Source organism: Papilio machaon, chromosome 1 (genome assembly GCF_912999745.1).
Source record: "Papilio machaon chromosome 1, ilPapMach1.1, whole genome shotgun sequence".
NCBI classification, from domain to species: domain Eukaryota; kingdom Metazoa; phylum Arthropoda; class Insecta; order Lepidoptera; family Papilionidae; genus Papilio; species Papilio machaon.
This window is the reverse complement of record NC_059986.1, coordinates 3053185-3075813: the sequence shown is the minus strand read 5'-3', so window position 1 is coordinate 3075813 and position 22629 is coordinate 3053185. Positions and strand designations below refer to the sequence as shown.

The 22629-nt window shown below is 35.6% G+C and overlaps 1 protein-coding gene across 1 annotated transcript in view; it reads left to right on the top strand.

The window, feature by feature from the left end:
* Window positions 1-6231: 6231 nt before the first annotated feature.
* LOC106714277 (LIM domain transcription factor LMO4) overlaps window positions 6232-22629 on the top strand; it is a 133972-nt gene continuing 117574 nt past the window's right edge. Inside the window, exon 1 of the mRNA XM_014507278.2 lies at window positions 6232-6390. The gene's annotated coding sequence lies outside the window, so the exon portion shown is untranslated. The remainder of the gene's footprint in view (window positions 6391-22629) is intronic.

The window sequence follows — 22629 nt, the reverse complement described above, 5'->3', positions numbered from 1 at the left end:
AAGTACTCTACAGTTATCTACCAATGGTGTCTATTATTTTAAATTGATTCTGCTTGTTCATTGTCGCTTGTGATTAATGTAAAAAAAAGAAATGTGAAGTCTACTTTAATTTTTAAGCTTGAGAATTACCATCAGCTTAAGAATTTTTTATTTAAAATAGGGAGCTAGTTAGCGCTACCTATACCCATGATAACAGTGCTCTTTAGACATTGGAACCGATACAATATAGTGATACAATCTTAAATTTGACATAAAATAATTTTACTTCTATATTACTATTTTGGGTAATTTACTGTGAATTATTAAATTGTATAAACTTACTATACTTAAAATTAAAATTTAAGTTCTACATAACTTACATCTTTATATCTTTGTTCTTGTAACTTACGTATGTAGGCTGCTGCATCGCGTATGTAAAAGGAAAGAGAAATTTTGATGGATAACGAATTTTATTTGAAAACATTTTAGTGTCAGACGGTTGTAAAGCGTACGTGCTTGAATGTTACCGCGGCTAGCTGGAACATCAAAACTTACACGTGTTTCAAACTTAAACTTAAATTTATAATTCTCCCTGATATCTATATATATAAAAGAAAGTCGTGTTAGTTACACTATTTATAACTCAAGAACGGCTGAATCGATTTGACTGAAAATTGGTGGGCAAGTAGCTTAGAACCAGGAAACGGACATAGGATAATTTTTACCCCGTTTTCTATTTTTTTTTATTCCGCGCAGACGGAGTCGCGGGTAAAAGCTAGTTGTTAATAAATAATGATTGATTTCATTCCTCTGCCCCTTCCATTATTAATTTAGTGTTGGTTATTTTGACAGTATTTAAAAAACAAAGAGTAAGAGTGTGTTCAACTGTAATTAAAGCTTTTCGTTAAATCACTGTCCGTCGTAAACTGTGGGTGTCTTAGAAAAAGACAGTTCTCATAGACCTTAAAAATATTTAAGCTTTGAAATTTATCGCAAGTTCATACGTCTAACATCCCGCAAGTTAGACCTGTACAAATTCTATTTCAGAAATCGATTGATGAGTCTCTTTGAAGCATTTCTGCATAATGTATGAAGGAGTAGAAACAAATAACTGATCGAAGTTACGTCGCCACAGGTTTACAAACAAGTTACGTAGTTTAGTGTAAGTTATACACACGTCTTAGGGTCTTTTTCCACGAAACCGCCATTTGTATGAAGTCACATGTTCTATTTCTACTAGTGCTAGCAGCACTAGTGCTAGCAGCACTAGTGCTGCTAGTGGAAATAGGCACGCGGTACTTTCTACAGCAGAGACGCCGCGGGATTGTCGCTGTCTGTTCTATCAATATTAAATTCTCCGACAGACAAACAGTTGCACGAGATAGCAAACGTCTTGGATTCCATCAGTATTTTCGATTATGTATGCTTGACTGGATTAGATCTAGTGCAAATTGCCATTTGTAAGAAGTACTTATTACTGGAGGTTCAAAAAGTTTAAAAAATTGTATTTTATAGTGCTTGGGATATACGAGTACATACAGTCCAATATGGAATGAAGAAGAATATTAATTTTGTTACCATTTAATACATAGTAAAATTTATCTAGGTATACATATTGATAAAATTGCAGTGTATTTATATAATATCGAAAGAAAAAATCATATTTTGTACACATGATGGATTTACATAGCTGGAAAGGAAAAACTAATTATTAAAAATTATGTCTGTCTGACTGTCTTTCTGTTTGTATGTCCGGCCTATACGTTTGTTCCGGGTAATCTCCGGAATAGCTGGACCGATTTTGATGAGACTTTGACGGGAAGGTAACTGGTACACGCGGGCATACTATAGGCTACTTTTTTATGTGCTGACGAAGTTGCAGGCAACTACGACTATACCTAATAAAATAAAATTTTATACATGATCTTATATATAAAATTTCCATGTCACAATGTTAGTTACCGTACTCCTCCGAAACGCCTTGACCGATTGTTATGGAATTTTATAATCATATTCAGTAGGTCTGAGAATCGGCTACTATCTATTTTTCATAACGCTATTAAGTTTTTTTAACTACGCGGACGGAGTCGCGGGCGACAGCTAGTAATAAAATAATAGAAACAAATACAAAGCTGGGAACATTTGCTGTAAATCTTTAATCATATTTACTGACCTAACAATTCGACAATCCGGCCTTACTAAAATAAAGCTCCGAAACTCTTTGAAAGGTAAGTATGCTAAAAAGGGAATGCTTTGAACCTTTGGCGAGCTTCATGCTAGGATTATTAATGTTTATACTGGGAATAATGCGCGGTTGCGGCGTTTGGCGCAAATATTTGAAGACGCAGTCAAAGGGCAGGTTTTTGCCGGCGTCCGGCCGCGGCCTGCGGTCGCGGTCGCCTAACCCGATTACGACGCTACCGGAGGAACTTCACCACAAATATTTATATTTATAGTATTTTATTTATAATCAAATTTTTATAAGCATTATAAATAATAACATTTCGTAATTTTTTTTTAAATAATATACCGTTTCTGCCAAAATAAAACGGAAAGGTACATCTTTACATGCATATTTACCACTTACTACTTTTACGACAGGGAAATTAAATATCAAAAATATTCTCAAGAACTCAAAATACACTGTCTACCTATCACTCAACCTACAATTCCGGGAATGCCAAGTTTCATAAATATCAGAGCAGCTATCAGGGAAACAATTTGCCACGTATCCGCGGCGTTCGCACGTCGCCCTCCCTCCGCCCCTAGCCCACTCCCGTAGGATGGCTAACACAATTTTATTCGAGCATAAAAAACGAGCTCATCATGCAAACGCCAAAGTCGTGAGACGTGGCCTCTCGGCCCGTACCGCGCTAAAACAATTTATCTGCATCGACGGTGTTACGAGCGCGCAACGTGAATAAAATATGTCGCAGTCTGTCACTCTGATGGATACCTACTTCTGGATGTCAGGGTTGTGTTTCTTGAATTTCACAATTCAAACATGTTTTCAAATTTGGTTAAGGGGACCAACACGTTACGGACCAACCAGCGATACCCTAAATTAGTTCAAGCAACAATCTGATTAACTAATATATTTTGTAATTCAATTCTTAATTTTTTTTTAGTACCTATGCTATTCGTACATATGATTCTTAAATATGGATTGATTTATAATTTTATAAATATATTCGATAACAAAATAATAACGTTGATCTCTACGACTCTAGTCATGTACCCAAACTAAATAAATAAAATATCTTGTGGGAACCCTGACTACAAATTTAACTGTCAGGACAGGTCTTGCGGCGGCACCTCACCGTCGAATTAGTTCCCTGTGAATATATTCACGAGTGCATTTCTTCTCTGAAGATATTCCCTGAAATGACGGGTGTCGGACATGTCATCTGACGTCACGTCTCATACCATAGGTAACGGGAAAGATAACCCTAGGGATGATTTTTACACATTGGATATTCATTTATCGTAGGAAAGAGGTCATTTGGAAAATTGAAGTCTTTGGTACTCAGGTATACAGTTCTTGTATTTTCTACATTGCTTAAACCTATATTTTAAATAATACTAGCTTTTACCCGCGACTCCGTCGGCGCGGAATAAAAAATAGAAAACGGGGTAAAAATTATCCTATGTCGTTTCCTGGTTCTAAGCTACCTGCCCACCAATTTTCAGTCAAATCAGTTCGACCGATCTTGACTTATAAATAGTGTAACTAACACGACTTTCTTTTATATATATACCTTAGATTAATTATTTCATCTGGGTTATAGGAAAGAATAATGTTCATGAGTTCATCATAAAATCTAAAATTAATTAACTACAATAGAAATGATAAAACAAAAACGATTTTTGTAAAAACATCATCAATAGACAAATCAACACTAAAAAAGCTTGTAAAAAATCAAATTCAAACACAAATCGCTTTACACACGTTTTCAGTTCGTCGATGAAAAACAAATAGAGCTAACTCCACGCGGTAAATCATGAAAAAGTCGACGTTTAATGTATGACAAATGTATTTTCCGATGGCTGGGCCCGCGTTCTGAATCTCAATCGGCCTGCGTTCAGCGACGAGCGACGGGCGACGGGTGGGTGAAGTTGACGAACGTCGCCTTGTTATCGGATTACGACTTTAATCGAACTTTCAACCGGGGCTTTCTCATACATATCCTACTACTATTCATACTTTTTTATGAAAGTGCTCTCATTTTTAAATGAAACTTTTAGATTGTATGAATCCCGCAAACACCAGTCTGGAAAGAAGAAAAATTTACAGTGTGGAAAGTGGTTATATATAAACTTCAAAGAACGATGAACAAATTAAATAACTTAATTAAATAGTAGCAAATATTTTAGTAATAAATATGGACATCTTCCATACTTTTGTTCAATTTTTAGGTTAACTTTATACTTTTTCATTTTCCAAGTGACAGGTAATAAAGTATAATTTTATTCAAGTTCGTTTCTATTTTCTATCGATTCAAAATTACAAAATACTTATTCGTACAAAGTCTTATTCAGTATTCAATTCATTGTTGCAAGTAAAACAGAAAGGTCTCCGTTAAAGCGACGGAATATTGGTAAAATAAATATTATAGGACGTGACCAAAGCACCTGACAATGTCTTCTTTGCCGCTGTTTGCTCTGCAGTCAACTGATCGAAATAATGCCTTTATTATTCTCTTCTCTCTGAGAACATTCAACCGAACGATTTAATTTGTCTTGGATACAAAACCCAAAGTAAGAATAGGCAAAGAATTTTTATTACAATTGTACAAAATAATGTGTAATAAATTATTTAAAAGATCTTTTCTTTGTTGCGGCACTTATATCTCCCTACTTTGTAATTTAATTAACTACCCTGCTGATTATAAATATAACATTGCACACTCGATAAATAGTCATCACCCGACCAAATTGGTTTATGCCGCTAAGGTTACCTACACAAAATAAAATGGGTAAAACAAGCTTTCATACCAATATAATTACTAGGAAATGACATTAACCGCCTTAAAGTTGGGAAAAACAAGTTATTCTCCGCTGATTTTCTTTGTGACTGTCAATATCAGTTATAACTTCGAAGTCGACGCGTATTTGTTTTGAAATCGAATATAAATTCGAAGGCAGCGTGATTGTTTGTTCAGGCGAGGGATCCTGAACGCTCTGGTCAGCAAAGCAAACGGTTATTCAGTAGTTCGGATGTAAGCAGGCACTTTAGTCGAGCGTTCTCTGAGCCGTGAACGACAAATCCGTTACGTCCAAAGAAGCGTTCATTCGATAACTCGCTTTTCCGCTTGCTCTAACATTGTCGTATGAATTGGTTATTCAATAAGAAACTTTTTGATGTATTTGAAAAATCCCGCAGTTTCTCTCGATCTCGAAATCTTTTCACATTGTGTTATTTGTTTTAAATATCATATGAATAATTTAATTAATACGTTTGAGGTTATTAGATGTCTCGAAGCAGTAACAATTTTTTTGTAAGTGACCGTGAATCATTGCGTTGACTTTTCAATCATGAGGTTTAATTTAGGAGAATTTTCAATGGTACAAAAATTATAAGTAGGTAGGTACCTACTTAGTTTATATCACAAAAATATTGTACCCTTGTAAAATTGATTTTTTTTTCGAAATCGGTAAAGCATTAGCAAGTTGTAACCGATCTTATTTCCTATTTATATTTTCTTTTTTGATATCCTAGGAATAAATTATAAAGTGGCTTACGTCTAGAAGTTTGAAGTGTAGGTAATTAACAAAATTTTGTAGGTTTTATCGATAACTCTTCGATTTTTAATTTACGATTTGCAGGAGTTATCTTACGAGAGTAGTAGATGAGTAAATAGCAAATAAGTGAAGTAAAAATTCTGTAACGGATTTGGTTATCATACATGGAATAGTAGTTTTAAATAAACAGTGAGAAATAGGAGACAGGTCGCGTGAGGTTTTGCTAATCGTGCATGCAGCGGTCAATTCCGCCGTGAATGAGTCGCCCGGCGGAGGCTTTTGTGCCTTGTCCTCGATTCTAATTGAAACTATTTTGGACACAGGACAATGCAGTATTGTCCGCGTGTCCGGCGGTGTTTGCCGCCTTTATTAATTCAGGTGGGCGTGGTCGCGGCTGGGCGGGCAGTGGGCGGGGCATCCGCCGGATCCGCCCAGCGGCGCCGCGCATTCCACGCCGCATCGCGAGTATCCAGTCGCTCAGTCGGCCTTACGTCGCGACGTTCGCTGTTCATCCTAGCGCGGCCTTTTGCACTTTGATCGTTCTTTACGATAGTTACAACTTCGCGTAATATCCTCGCGAAGTGTCGAACTTATTTAGTGCTACTGCTTGCGAGACAAGGGGAAAGCGGTACCTTCGGCAACCTCTACCACCGCACGCACGCTGTACAAGTGAGTTTGAAACAATTTAATTTTTAAGAATTTACACTAAATTAGTACCGTAAAAAGTATATTTATGTCAACACGTCATTAAGCATAAGTATCATAGGTATCATTACTTTTTCAAAACTAAACAAAACTCATATTAAAACTTTTGAAGGAATTTTATATTGATATTATCTATAGTAATAAACGATAATTATATCGTTTAAACTTTCATTTATAAATACGTTATCGGCCCAAGAGAAAAGGAAAAATAATATGGAAAACAAAACATTCAAAATGATATGGTAGAGGAAGTAAAAAAACAACTTATTTCGCTTTCTTTAAAGTTGCTTTAAATAAAGCAACAATGAATATTTAAATTGGTTAAATGAAAAACATTAAAAAGAAAAGAATATAATGATAAATTAGATTTTAAAGAACTGAACAACTAAAAGTTAAGATCTTGACAAATAACTTTTAAGTTAGCGAAACATAAGTGAAAAGGAGAAACAAAATTAAGTTTAATTTTAAACCAACTTTTACGAGTATGGTTATCTCTTAGTTATACGATTTTATGAGTGCAAAAATTAAATAAAAAGGTATAGAGGAATTATAAAAAAACCTTTTTAAATTATTACGATTATTGAAAACTACTACTACGTACTTACTAGAACAGAAAATAATAAAATATCATTCGTTATAAAAATTGTTTTATTCCACAAATATACTCACTACGTAACTGATACCACACGAAAAAAAATTTCACTCAGGCCCATTTTTCAGTTTCATTCGTAACAAATCAAGTCATCAATTCGAGTGTTCGATTTCGGAATGCGTTTTTCCGAATGCGGGATAAAAATGTCCTCCCGCCCAAACGGTGTTCGCTCGCCCCCTGCGACCCCCCGCGCCCGCCCTAGCACCCCGCCCGCCCCGCCGGCTCGAATCATCGTTGACAATGTCTCGGTTTTATTGGGCCACGATCTTTTTATGGCAATTGCCGCGATCGTTTTTCCATTCCGATTGGGGTTCTTTCGTACTCGATGTCTTTCCAAGTTGCTTTTTCTTACTTTTGTCGTGATAACGAATATTAATGTAAGCAATTGATAGCTTTTTTTAAGAAAAAATATTTAAAATGATGAGGAGTTTGTTGCTTATTTCCGAAATAACATATTTTTTTGCATAAATAGATACAACTTGAATGAACATATTTTTATTGTGAATCGTCGAAAATATGTTTTATTAATAATGTTAAAACATAATTAAGGAATAACTATGTTAGCGTAAAGTGATCGTCATAGTACCTAGAATGACCTACAGAATAGTATAAACAGAAATCTATATGAAAACATTGCTCTTCTACGCCAATAAGAAAAACTTTAACTATTTCATAAAAGCACGAACATCTGATTGTCCAAAGAGCGTTTTATAAAAATTCAATTTTTTTATTCATATAATAAAAAAAAATATCAAAAAATATCATTTAGTGACAAGAATTTTCCTAATGAACAGAGAGAGAGAGAGAGACAAACAGAGAGAATACAATGAAATAGAACGTGCGTAAGTAGTCAGTGCGGCCGAGCATCGCAAAGATAATATCGCATAATGAGGCTGCACCGATTGAGATAACGAAGCGACCTCGTTACCGCGCACACGGATTAGGGAACTGCCGGCAGAGACTGCTGCATCTATATATAAGTATATACAATCATACATTAATCTTACTAATATTATAAATGCGAATGTTTAGATGGATGGATAGATGTTTGTTTGAAGGTATCTCGAAAGTGGCTCAACGGATCTGGATGAAATTTGGCATCGATGTAGAGCATAGCCTAGAAGAACACATAGACTACTAATAAAGTTTTTTTTTTTAATTCCGCACGGACGGAGTCGCAAGAGTCAGCTAGTCTGATATTAATAGATTTTTCTGTTCTCAATTTTGACTCATCTAAAATCATTCTATTTTTTATAAAGTTTAGGGCGGTATAGGTACTGCCTACTTTTGATTTTATAATGATAAGTTTTCTATGCAACCCATTGATTTACCACTAGCTAGTGGCTAGTGGTAAATCAATGATGCAACCTCATAACCTCGTGTCCGTTCCATGTTATTTATGTCAATGAATAAATCCGGCAGATTAAATTTATATTCTTAAACTTATGGTGGTTAGAAATAAAAAGTTGTAATATATAATTAAAAGAACATTTTAATAGTAAAATTCTAGCGAATTTAAAAAGACCGCGCTAAAGGAAGCTTTAACTCTAAACGTATTTTATATCGAATAACGATAGTTTCCGTAAATTGTTGCGCGCGCGAACTTTTATTTCCGAGAAACAAGAGATGGCGAAAGGCGAAAGGATTTAACGGGAGCATTAAAAACAGATGAGATATAAAAAGCGGTTCCCACAAATGATGCTAAATGATAGCTTCAAACGGGCGGCGGTGGCGGCTCTAACGACGCTTTATGAATGAATAACAGATCAGTTACAGACGGCTGGCGGCTGGCGATGTGTCGCGCCGCGGACGCCTCGTTAGCGCCGCTTTGCGTTGCCCAGATGCTATAGAGAGACGTTTTGCACGCCGCGTTTTCATTGTTTTGTACACATTTGTCACATTATCAGAGTAAGTAACAAACGCGTAAAATATATATTCTATCACGTCAAGAAGTAGTTTTGTGATGCTTTTCAAAACGAACGCTAGAGGAATCGTCTCTTATGACAATTAATAATTTTTTTAATAAATTATGAATTAAGAATTAATAAGTTTTTATCACAATTAACAAAAAAGGTGCTTCTAGCTTTTCTTTGTGCGAACTCAAGAATATAGGTAATCCTTACAAAGGCAAAGACAAATGCACAAACCAAGACGATATTCTTCTAGCTACCAGTATGGATCATTCATTTTCTTCATTTATTATTATAATTAAAATATTGTAAAGTATACTGTTACTAAACTATATTTCCCGTCTTTCTCGTATACAATATGCACACATATGCTTTCAATTTTTTTTTCAATAAACTTAAGCGCGGTTGTGCTGCGTTTCAAACGCCGGTTCGTGTTAGCGACGCGGCCGATTGGTTTAGTTAGCAGCGAGCGTCGCGCCTCATTTGCTCGCCGCGCCGCGCCGCCGCGACTTTGTCACCACTCTTTTCATTGCAAAACCAGATTTCAACTATCACGTACTTTTAAATCAACGTAAATGTGTATTATCCTTGCTAGTGATCGTTTATTTCAAATTTAAAAAAATGTCAGAGTTCGACGCACTTTGTCATAATGGATGTCATTATAAAGTAGTCATATAAACGTTACAAATATGGATGTACCTATATGTTACATTAACAGATATAAAAAGCTCAATTTTCTGTTGTTCTGATAATATTCTGCATCTTCCACACTAACTTTATTACTTCAACCAGAGATTTCAATTCACGTACTCACTATTATAATGGGTATTGAAGATTGCAGCCGATTGACCTACAAATGATCTCATTTATGCCGTTGCACGGTCTTTAAACGTGGAAGGTAAGAAGCAGGGGCAGGCATCAGAGTGCGGGGGTCGGGAGAGGGGGAGTCGGTGACACGTCGAGGGTTAGTCGTTAGGTGAGCGACTTTAATGATTCCTTAATGATTACGCCCGCGGCACATATGTACGTACTGTTCTCGCCGCGATACCGTTGACTTCGCATGACAATCATTAGAATGATCATTATTTTTCATTGCACAACTTAGGAACAAGAATTGAAGAAAACAAATGACAAAATGTCTTTCGAATTGTATAAGGTTGATTAAAGTATTGTTTGATGTTGTAATCAACATGAGATATCTAATATATTTATAAGGCGATACAGGACCTTTTTTCGGCGACATACTGTGGGCAGCACGTCATTTGCTTTGTCCGAATACGGCGATCCTAAATGAGTAAAATTATGTAAAATTCCAAATCATCATCTGTTAATAACAACATCGCCAATGCATAATCATTATCGATGTAGTTGCAGAGGTGGCTGGCGGCAAATCTACGCCGCCGGCTCCCATTAAAAATAATCGATGCCTGCGAAAATATCGAGGGCTTCCCACTAATGATATCGCGAGGGAAAACAATGAAGGGCCAAAGCCGACCTGATGCTGCATCTAAACGTAACCCATGCTCATGAAATTAATAATTTCGGGTCTCACAGAAATTGCACTCAAATAGATTTTTACGGGTATGCTGTAGATGTTATAAATAAGATCGTTTATAATAAAATATGCCAAGATATAGGTTTTCTTCTGAATAGATTTAATATTATATATATATTGTAAGTTAGGTAGCTACTATGACAAGAAACCCTTTTAAAGTTAAAGTTTGGCGTTTCAGTAAAAGCTCGCTTTAAATAAATAATCCTGAAACAAAAATTTAACATTTTATGTATGTACTGAATAATAAATAAAGGTCGAAATAATGTTTTACGTATTTAAAAATAAGTATATTCCATTTAAGTCGTAGGTAATATGTAAACTAATGTAAAACAGATTAGCTTACTTATTTTATAAACAACAATACTCTACTCGGCGGTATAAACTGTTCTGGAACAAGCTGCAAGGTTTGTAAAATGTAATACGTTTACGAGCGCTATAAATGAAGTTTATTTCCCGAATTCGACGGTTAATAGGTTAATTCACGTGGAAGATGTTTGCGGAGCACCGCACTCGCGCCCGCCTGCGCGCCCGCCACGCCAGAGCCGCCGTCGCTTTGTTTTTCTAACAAATTAAATTATTGCGCGTATAAAATATTTTATTGTCTGTCAATTTGACGGTCTCACTTTGTCGAAACGTTCCGTCTGATATTAAGCAGAAGTTAAAATTGTATTTACGCCGAGTTATTGCCCGCGTTCCTCTCGCGCGATGTCGTTAGGTCTGGGCGCAAAGGCCGCTCGTGCCTCGTGGCCCATTATTGCCTGATGTAAGACAAAGCCTGCAAATAGAAGAAAATGGCCAATTTATTTATTGCTTCGCGGAACACCGCCGAGGGTATCCATGTCTATACCGTGGAAATCCGATATCATGACTATTATTTTTATATCATGATGCTATGGACTTTGGCACTGACATGGTTAATGTTAATGAAATTTTTAGATTTAAAATTGAATTGCCACAGAATACTGTATATTTTGTAAACCATCAAAATCTTTTACTGCATCAGTTTCTTTACTCAATCTGCTCCGTAATTCATGTAAAAAAACCAAAAGGTTTTTGTTCAGGGATATTGAAAATGTTAAAGAAAAGTTCATTAAAAAAGTAAAGAGCAAATATGAAATGAAGCGCGGCGCGGGTCAGAGGGCGCTGCAGTCGATTGCAGCCGAAGTGAATGAGTGTGAGTGCGATGGGGATGGTACAGGAGTAGGACTGGCGCTGGCGGCGGTGGTATGGTGCAACAAAGCTGATGTAATTGGTGCATTGTAGGCGGCCGCGGGCAGGCATCGTTAGCCTTTCTTTGGCAGACGCGGTTTTGTCCGGGCTTGCTAATTAACTATGAAATTAATTGACGCAGCAAAGTTTCCGAGTGAAACTTGAATTAATTGGCACGTCCGACTTCAGTCTAATTAGGAGCCCGAGGCTTTTCAGTATCGCGGCGCTCGTTGAAGCCGTGGAAAACACACAAAAGTGTTGTGAGCGAATGGTTCGCACGGGAAATTCTCAAATCAAACTGTGCGCTATATGCCGTATACCGTGTGCTGTGTTGTGTGCTATTTACCGTGTGCCGTGTGATATATGCTGTGTGCCGTGTATTGCGCCGCGTGCCGTGTGCCGTGTGCCAGGTGCCGTGTGCACGGCTAGCCGCTAACTGCGTGCAATGTGTCTGTGTGTCTACACCTAATGTTTCACCACTCATCAAATTTACGAACACATCGAACATCCATTTCAAATAAACATATTTTTCGCATTAAAAGGTTTTAAGTGGATTTCATAACACAAAAAACATGGATTAAGTTTTTTTTTTACATTAGTACGCATATTTCTACTTAAACTCAGTACGTAATAAATTTAAGCTTTTAATTACCAAACAAAGCATTTACACTTGTAGTCATATGACGTTCATTTCGTAAACTTGCTTAATTTATTATGAGATAGATACTTACCTATATATAGATATTTCTAAATACTTTTTTTTATGTTCCAATGAAATTCGATAGTACTGAACTGAAAAAAATAAATAAAAACAAATCTCTACTATAATGAAATGAAACTCAACAATCTAAATGTGTTTGAATGTTATAGTACTTAGAAGCGATAGAGCGATAAGAGTTTGAAAAAGGCCTGTCCTCGGGCCCGCCACCACCATAATTAACATACATTATGAGTTATCGAAAACGCTCGAGTCCAATGGCCCTAATTACAGGTTTCCATGCGTTATCGTGCCTTGCCAGCCGGTAATGGGTACTTTCCTGTTTATTAATACGATCATCACAGACCGATATCTCTGCTGTGATTGATTACTATTTTATAAGTACCATTGTATTATAATTTTGGTTTACTTAAGATTATCTATTCTTGTTTATTAATAATACGTTACAATGAAGAAGTCAGCTGTAAAAAGACACTTCAGAGTATCCACTACGTACTATACCTATGTGTATACCACTACAGAGTGAATATGTTATAAAATTTTGTTGCGATTTGCGACTAACTCTAAATTTGCAATCGAACTAGTTGTTTTCTAGAAAATAGCTATATGCAAATAGCAATATAAGTTAAAACAATTGTTAAAACGCATCAAATGGAGTAACTTATAATATTATGTATACGAATATGCAGTTACTTCATTTCAAATTTTCATCGGCAAAAAACATCTGTGAACATTTCTAAATTTTGTATCTATATTTCTGATTCCCGCGGTTGTTCGAGCGAGGGTATTTATTTTTATTCGTGCGAAGAGAAGAATCAAAGTGGAATAAGCCTGTTGAGCGAGACTGTCGGGAGGCTCCGATACGACTCTGAGGCGACTCAGATACGGCTTTGAGGCATCCGCACAAACTGAATGATCGGATGTGCTTCGCTAGACGTACCGCACTCGCGCTCAGCGTTTATTTATTCCATACCTTTCCCTTTATTGTTATCTTTTATTTATATCTTTCAAAAGGAAACATACGTTCGTATTTATTGGTACTATTATAAAATATATAACACATTTTGAAGATCGTAACAGGAATTGTCAAGTTCTTAAATTTTATTTTCGATGTTTTCACTTTGTGTAATTACCTACAAATAACTTGGTACCTATTTAGTATTAGTTTTGTTCGTTTATTTGTATAATAAAGAATTCAAAAAACTTTACTCTATTATTAGATTATTGTAATCATTGTAAATATATTAATAGGAATAAAAATAAACCACATGATAGCATTATCCTAACGAGCTGCCAAGAAGTGTGCAGAGCTTAAGAAACTTTTTGCCCACGTTCATTGGGACATACGTGACGAGCTTTACAACTGTCGCTTGAAACAAAAATATATTTGACGATATACATTTCTGATAACAAGTGATGGTTTGGTTTCAAGAAGAAATGGTTAAATGCCAACCTAATAAAACTACTCTTTAATCAGTTAAAATGTCCGTGGGAGTAAAGACGATAGATTTTTGTGACAATATTTCTAACACTATATAATGATCAAAAGACGTCAGAGTTCATTTGTTAAAAATTTGATTTATTTAATTGGAATGAAATATAATGTTTTCTTTATCGACTCGTACTTGACATTTTTTATGTCTCAAGTAATTGAGGCGTCCGCAAGTACAAGTGTAAGGAGTTTCGAGTGGTCGTTAATGACCTGCAGATGACCTCGTTAGCGGCCGCCCCGAGGAGCCATTGTCACCAGCCAAGAGGTCTCGATCCTCACCAGTGTCTCGCAGTCGCGCCTTCTAGTGACCATTTCGACTTTTTATAATTAATACAATTATAAAATATTCAATAAGCTTCATTATATCGCGAAATTTCTATCATCAGAAAAAATGGTTACAGATATTGTTTATAATTTAAACAGATTTTATAATTAACACTGTGGCTATCCATAAAAGCATTTTAAAGGCTGATTTCCTAAGTTAGTTTAAATAGTTAATGAAACGTAATGAATCGAAAGCTCGAAATAAGAAATATTATATTTATAAAATAAATAAGGCACTGGATTTAAATTCACACAGAATTAAAATAAAGGCGACTGCGGAGAAAACATGAACACTCAATGTGAACAAGCTGAACCTTCATCACGGAATAGTGCTTAAAGTTAATACAACAACACAAAGCCATAACAACAATAATATAAACAACAATAAGCTATTAGACAAGTTGTGGAAATTTTCCGGTTATTTCCGATTCACACCGATTGTTACGATCGGCCGTCGGCCATTCCGACGGCCATAACTCCGCGTCGGTCAGCGCGAGACCTGCGCCCGCTTCGAGTGGGGTCTACGGCCTGGCCTTTGACGCTACGCTTTGCTATATTAGTGGTATATTTACGATCTATATATCCCGAGAGATTTATTGGGCGCGCCGTAATTAGCACGCGTTCGTATTTTATAATCGGTTACTAACGAACGCGTTTTAACGACTTCGTATCACTGATTTATCGCCGTTAATGAGGTTTGAAATGTATGAAATAAAATGTATCTTTAATTAAATAATATTACAAAAATGACATGATGATGGGCTATCTATATTTATTTTGTTTTTCGGAATGGTAACACTAATTTAAATCGATGTTTATCTGTCATGAATTAGTATAAATATGGCGGCGAGGCGCGAGAGCGAGGCTGTGCGCCGGCGCCGCGGGCGCGCGTAAATCACGCGTAACCGCTTATTAAGTTGTTATGTCCGCCATGTTTGTTGCCCACGCGTGCCCGTTCCTCACAATTTGTCCACGCCCTTATGTTTGCGCTGCTCTACAATCGTATTTCTCGCCATCATTTCTTTTATTTCATGTATCCAATACTCACAAAAAACCTTTTATAAATACGCAATCAAATACATAAAATCATTAAACTATGCCACAATTAAAAGTTTATTCATCTCATTATAATTTGAGGGACGGCGGCGGTAATGAGATTCAAACATAGTTAATACTTGCATAAAGCTCTTGATTTCGTTATTAATTTTAAATTATTTAATCTTATGTAATTTAAATACAGTACAGTACATAGATATAGATATTTTATTGAACATAAACTTTATGGCAATTTACAACTATCAAAGTACATCGAGCGCAATACAATCATTTTTTTTAGTCCATTAAAATAAGTTAAGTCAAAATATATCATTGAAGTTGGACACTTCTTATTGAAGAACACAAACTATGCCTCAACAAAACACAAAACACCATTGATTATTGTGACTTACTAAGTATACAGTGGAAATATTTTTCATTTGCGTGTTTGGGTCTTAGTGTCTCGAGCATTGTGCTAGGGCAATATCTGTTAAAGTTGTGCCCCTTTGTATAGATGCAGACAACAATGAGCCATTTCGAATTAGCTATCGATTTATCTGCGAATGGTTTCCATGAGCGCGTACCAGAGCACGCCCAGCAAGGTGGGCGTGCGCGCCACGAATACCTTTTAACAGTTCTCTAAGAAAGAATGCAAAGATAATTAATATTAAGGCTAGTTCTATAATCCGCCGTTGATATAACTTTTTTCTTATAAAGCCGAAGTCTTCAAATAGTAGGTATTATCAAAATATACAAAATTCTCGTGTCACAGTTTTCGTTGCCATACTCCTCCGAAACGGCTTGACCGATTCTCATGAAATTTTGTGAGCATATTCAGTAGGTCTGAGAATCGGCCAACATCTATTTTTCATACCCCCCCCCCCATTTTTTAACTGCGCGCGGACGGAGTCGCGGGCGACAGCTAGTATAATATAATATTTGTGTTGAGTTTTGATAACTATTCGTATATATTGAGAGTCATCTTTCATTGATAACTAGACGTAATACAATGACTGTATCATTATAAACAGGACCTATAGTATGTAATCACGTAGTTATTGCTATAATATGCCTTATACGTGAGACAAATCTAAGCAGGAATGAGTGAACAAGCGGGCAATAGATTGTGATCATGATGCTCCATAGCCGTGAGAATCGCGCCGTTCTTACTTCTCAAGCGAAAAAAATACGATGTTATTCGTCATTATCTCGAAAGGTATCGATTATTGGCAATCGTTCGAGATGTAATCGTTAACGAATGGTTTACGGTCGTATAATTTATGTAAATATCAAGGTTATTGTTTATGTTCTTCATATAAAAGACTTACAATGTTAACGCGAAAATAAGTTCAGTTTTGTCTTCAATTCTGGTTGAGTAAAGCCTCTTTTCGCGTCATTAAAAAACAAATTTTTAGCGAACGGTGAAAAACATTTACGAATGAAAGGATTATGAATCCAAACATTCATTGTTTCATTTAAGTCGTGGTCTTGTTAAATTGCAATTTGAACAAATTCAATCAGTTTTAACTCGGCCGGTCAGTTGCCACTTGACAATGTTCGACGGTTTCGCTAATTGGCCGTTTTCTTTCTATTGTAACTGACCAGCATTACATAAATCGGTAGAGTTTTCAGTCATTGGACATAAAAAAAGTTAAAGGGTTCCTTATCTTTGTTTTTAAGATGCAATGGTAAAAAATAATTGTTGTTATTGCAATTAATTGTGTAAAAGTTTATCCGTTCTTGCTAAAAATTTAAATAAAAACTTACTTCTGAATTTCACCCCTTCAATTTTTAAAACGTCACCGTAGAACATATTTGTTACTGCTATAACGCCTACACATTCCTCACCTCGGAAATTAGGTCATTAAACACGTCATTATCATAACGACATCATTTAACAAAAATCCTATCTTACATGTCTTCGTACTCCCACAGTCATATGTTAAAAGACCTAAGCCATTTCACAAACATACCTTTAATAAGCATCGTTATCACTGAGGACATATGGACGATATGACGTAATTACTTGGGTTTTTTTTCGCAATTTGTCGACTAACATTAATTAAAACACTCCCTCGTTTGAGACACTGAAGCGACTCGCGTAAGTCCGGTAACACAATGGGAACTTATGCTTAAACATGTGCACTTGCAGTAAAGTATAAATTATTCAATGTCAGTCATTGCATGCACAGCACGCAGTCGTCTTATGAATGAATTATTGAATGATCTATACTGTATTTTTGAATGTAAACTGCAGCAAATTTTAAAATTTCAATTTTTTTTAGATTTGTTTACAATTTGTAATTTTATGTTAGTATTTTTTTTTGTTTTTGGTTATGCAATTAATAAGGTTTAATTTTTCTATTTAAAAGAAAACGTTTAATAATATGGAAGCGAGTTGGAGTAGTTGTTTCCAGTGTGTCACCATCTTAGTACATCGTCATTTCCTCGAAAGTAATTCAAATGGAATCGTGTGCGCCGTTATTAAATATTTCATAACTTTCCCCCGCCCCGCGCGCCGCGCCCCGCGTCCTCTTTCCCCGCCGACCGCATATTAAAGTCATAAAAAAGGGTTGTTTGATCTATCCCCTAAAACAATTTACATATCTCCGCTCAGCCCGCCGCTAAATTATTTAATTAAGAGAGGCATAAGTTTTTATTATTTTAATATGGCTGACATAAAATTGTGTTAATGGAACAATGCCTCCGCCACTCCGCTACTCCGCTACCGACTGAATCTTATCATTTGAGCGTTGAGGATACATTCGTTACAACAATTCTTTATACTATAAAAATAATGTATGCTTACTGTTCTTATATTAGATATTAAGTAAGCAGATGTTAAATGATCATTAGAGATCAGAAAACCTTTATTTAAATTGTTAAACCTGACGCAGTTTTCTGCTGACTCTCATTACCATAATAAATATTTTTCACATTATGTAACAACTAGCTGTTGCTCACCACTCCGTCCGCTCGGAATTAAAAAAAACGTAATAAGTAGCCTATGTATATGTCCATCCATCTAAACATTCGCATTTACAATATAAGTAAGATTGTGTGTTTACGCAACACACAAAATGCTGAAATAGTGATAAAAAATTAAACACTTCAAAGTATTTAGCTTTTCAAATAATTTTCGTCTTGTAAAGTACGCGTTAAAAATGTACGCAGGTAACATAAAAAGTATAATAAGTAACACGAGATATTCGGTGTCGGCGGGCCGTAAGCGGATATTTTTTGTGTGTCACATTTAAGCTGGAAAGTGTGGAATAATATTCAATTACAAGTGTTACGGGAACTGGCGGGAACAATAAACAAGGCACAATAAAAAGTGGACACGTGCCCGACGCGGGCAAGGAATGCCAGAGCCTACGCTCGGCCAGGTCGGTGTGAACAGTGGCAATGAAAACCGCCACCACTACACGATTACTGAATACTCACATTTTCGTGTGACGTCACATATTATACGTTTGCACAACAACAGTGCAACGTTATTTTTAAATGAAAATATCGCAATTTCTATTCATTTGCATTTATTTCAGACCTTAAGGAGAAGAAGATACATAATACCTTGTAGCGTCATTTAGTTAATGTTTTGTGGCTATATTTAAGACGTATGTATTTACGTAGTTATAGACAATATTAATTAAAATCGTTTGGAGCGAATGGCGCGCTTTTTAGCCGACTTCAAAAAGAAGGAGGTTATCAATTCGACTGATTTTTTTTTTTTTTATGTGTGTTACCGCGAATCTCCGCCCCTGGTGGTCCGATTTTGATAAAAATTATTTTAATCGAAAGGAAGTGCTTGCAGATGGGTCCCATTTTTTTGTTTTTTTTTTTAAATAACTAGAAGACTAGTAGATTTTGAATATAGCTTCAAAATTTGTTGCGAAAATTAGGGACATATTTGCTTTCAGCGCTTACGTAGGCTAAACTATAAGACCTACATCAAAATGATGTATGGCGAATTGTAGCTCTTTAAATGTGCTAAATAAAAGTCCGCGATAGCATATATCTATCTTTTATAGTTTTCTCACAATAACCATTTTTTTCTTTACGAAACATTAATTAAATTCATGCCCTATTTCCGACGCTATTATTCAAGTTCAGTATTAACCCTTATATAAAAAAATTTGTTCATTATCAAGAGAATTTAATGTAGATTATATTTGCCCTTGAAACTATATCATTCTGTCTAATAGTTTAGGAGATATCGTAAGAATAAAATTACGCGGAAACGAAAAATGCTACATCGCGTTACAATGAATAGCACAAATTTGCTTTCTGGGCTTACGTAGGTCAAACTATATGACCTACATTAAAATGATGTATGGAGTAATTATAGATCCTTAAATTTGCTAAATAAAAGGATAGGTGGCATATATCTATCATCTATGGATATCTCACAAAAACCATGTTATTGTGAACAAACTTCGATTAAAATGCACACGAAAAACAGCGTCGTAAGCTTACGGCGCTATTATATTATATTCGATATGAATCCTTATCCAAATAAATATGTTTGATGGCTAGATTATTAAATGCAGATTACATTAGCCTTTAAACTATGTAATTCTGATCAATAGTTTGCAAGATATTAAATGATTAAAAACTACGCGCATTCGAAAAATGCTAGTGCGGCGCGCGGCTGGACAAAATTAAAGGCACGCTACGATGTATTAGTTCGTTAATTTTCAATTTGTATACCGATTTTGATAATTATTTCATTGTTTAAAGGATAAGCGGTTTTCTGGTGCATTCTAAATTAGTTATTGAATAGAAGTACACACATATTAAATAGGAAAGTCCTTTTCTTTATTTGTCTTATTTATGTCCTTATACGTATTAAGGAAATTTGTAATTGAACTTCAAATTCACTAAAAATTGTGAAATAAAACAAAAAATTTAAGAAAAAAAATAGCCGACTTCAAAAAAAACAATCTCAAACAAAATGCACTCAAAAGTAACATAAAAAAACAATTTCAAACAAAATGCATTCAAAAGTACCTTAAAAAACAATGTCAAACAAAATGCACTAAAAAGAAACAAAATAATGTCATGAAAACTTCTTTCTTTCTTTCTTCTCTCTTTCAAAAACTCTCTAAATTCTAAAGAAAGTTCTCTTCTTTCTTGTAACATGTCTATATTGTATAATTATTGTTATTTTGGAGTCGGTTTCGGCCTAAGTAGGGACATAAACGTAAGTATGTCTAATACATCTCAAATATAAAATGTATAATATTATATTTACTTCGGCCGACACCGACTGCGAAATAACAATAATTATACAATATAGACATGTTACAAGAAAGAAGAGAACTTTCTTTAGAGTTTAGAGAGTTTTTGAAAGAGAGAAGAAAGAAAGAAAGAAGTTTTCATGACATTATTTTGTTTCTTTATAGTGCATTTTGTTTGACATTGTTTTTTAAGGTACTTTTGAATGCATTTTGTTTGAAATTGTTTTTTTATGTTACTTTTGAGTGCATTTTGTTTGAGATTGTTTTTTTTTTACCAATCCAAGTGTCAGATAGATGTAGTGAGGTGACGTATGCGTTGATATTTTTGTAGGTCTAGTGTTGCGCCGATACACCGGCACACGGTTTTCTTCCTAACAGTAGGTATATTTAGCATTGGGGTCGTGGGCGGTCATGGTGTTTGGACACCGAGGGGGTTTTAATGGGTCAAATCCCATATAACCCTGTCTTCCCCCCTAAAGGCAGGGTATCTTTAGAAGATTTCCCCCCGACAAAAAAAGAGATTAATAAAATGAATGTATAATTTGATTAAGTGAAATGGAAGAAATTGTACAATAAAACGGTGACGCAGTACAGTAGAGCGTGTAGTATGTAGCAGTAGAGAAGCGGGCAGTGGCAGTGGCGAGCGGTTGTTTGGGCGCAGGTTAATGAGGGCATTTTTACGTCCTCTCGCAATGAGGAATGCAAATTTGGCGGCGGTTACCAGCGCGTTACACTCGCCATTGTTTTAATGCCTTCGCGTTATCCTAACCCTACGACTATTGTACGTTTAAATTCATTAACCTTCTCTGTAACACAGGGACTTTAACGTCGCTTTTGTATGTTTTTGTTCCGTAGTTATCCTTCCTCTCTACACGGGATGCCAGAATAGACGCAATAAACATTCCTATTAAGAGAAACAATGCCTTTAAATTGTTTATAATTTTTTAAATACTCACATAGTAACTATTAAAACATTCAAATATTTAAATTCTGGCTCAATACTTTTCTTGTATGTAGTCGCTAACAATCTAAGTAATAGTGAAATATAGTGGATTACAACTGCATGAGTTTGTACGAAGGTATAGTAATGTTTCTGTTTTTTATCTCGTAAGGATCTTTCCCGCCATTCATCGTTCGGTTTTCGTAATTTTTGAGATGTATAAACACATGGGTAGTCATACAACATGAACATCTTAACAAAAATAAAAATATAGGATGTCTTTTACATAAACATACTTGTACAATAGTTCAGGATTTAAAAATTTGTTCTTTCGCGCAAATTATTTTATTGTAATCAATCAGCAGATTGCGTGGGGCGGCACAGCGCTGGCCGGCCGGAACAAACCGTACAAATTGCGAGCCCGACGGACGAAACATGTTTTCATTCTGATTTTTTTTTTGATTCAACAACGAAAAATGTAAATGGGAACGTGCAATTTATTTCATTCACTTGCGAGTGATTACTTATGATGCACTTGTTAACTGCATTTTAAGAATTATATACCTACATACAAGTTTTAAAGTGATTTATACAGATTATTGTTTGGGTACTAATTAAATTTTTCCACTTATTATGAAGAAATAAATTATAACAGTGAAGGAGCGCAGATTATATATATAAACACAAAAACCGGGTTAGCAGTGGTAAATGCCAGCAACAATAACATCTATTGCAAGGATGGGCCGGCTCGCAGGGTGCAGTACAACAACCACACAGACGACAGGCGTCAAGTGGAAGTCTTACGTCTGATTAGTGTGCGTGCCGGAAGCCTAATTTTAGTCTCTTTCTCTTCCCAGCATTTTCTTATCAGGGAAGAAAGGGAAGTGTAAGTGGATTTGTGGAGGGGGTGTCCTTTCTTCAGTCGCTTGAAGGTAGGCAAATCATCTGCAACTGAGGATAAATATGAGCAGCGATCGCTTCGCTAATTTGACGAATTCAGACGGCCATCTCATGATAAAAACCGGCATGTCCTGTGCCAAATAACAATTTATTTACACTTCAATTTCACTTCATATTTCTTACATTATAAACGAGTTCGAAGAATCTATCTAAACTGCAACTGTCCGT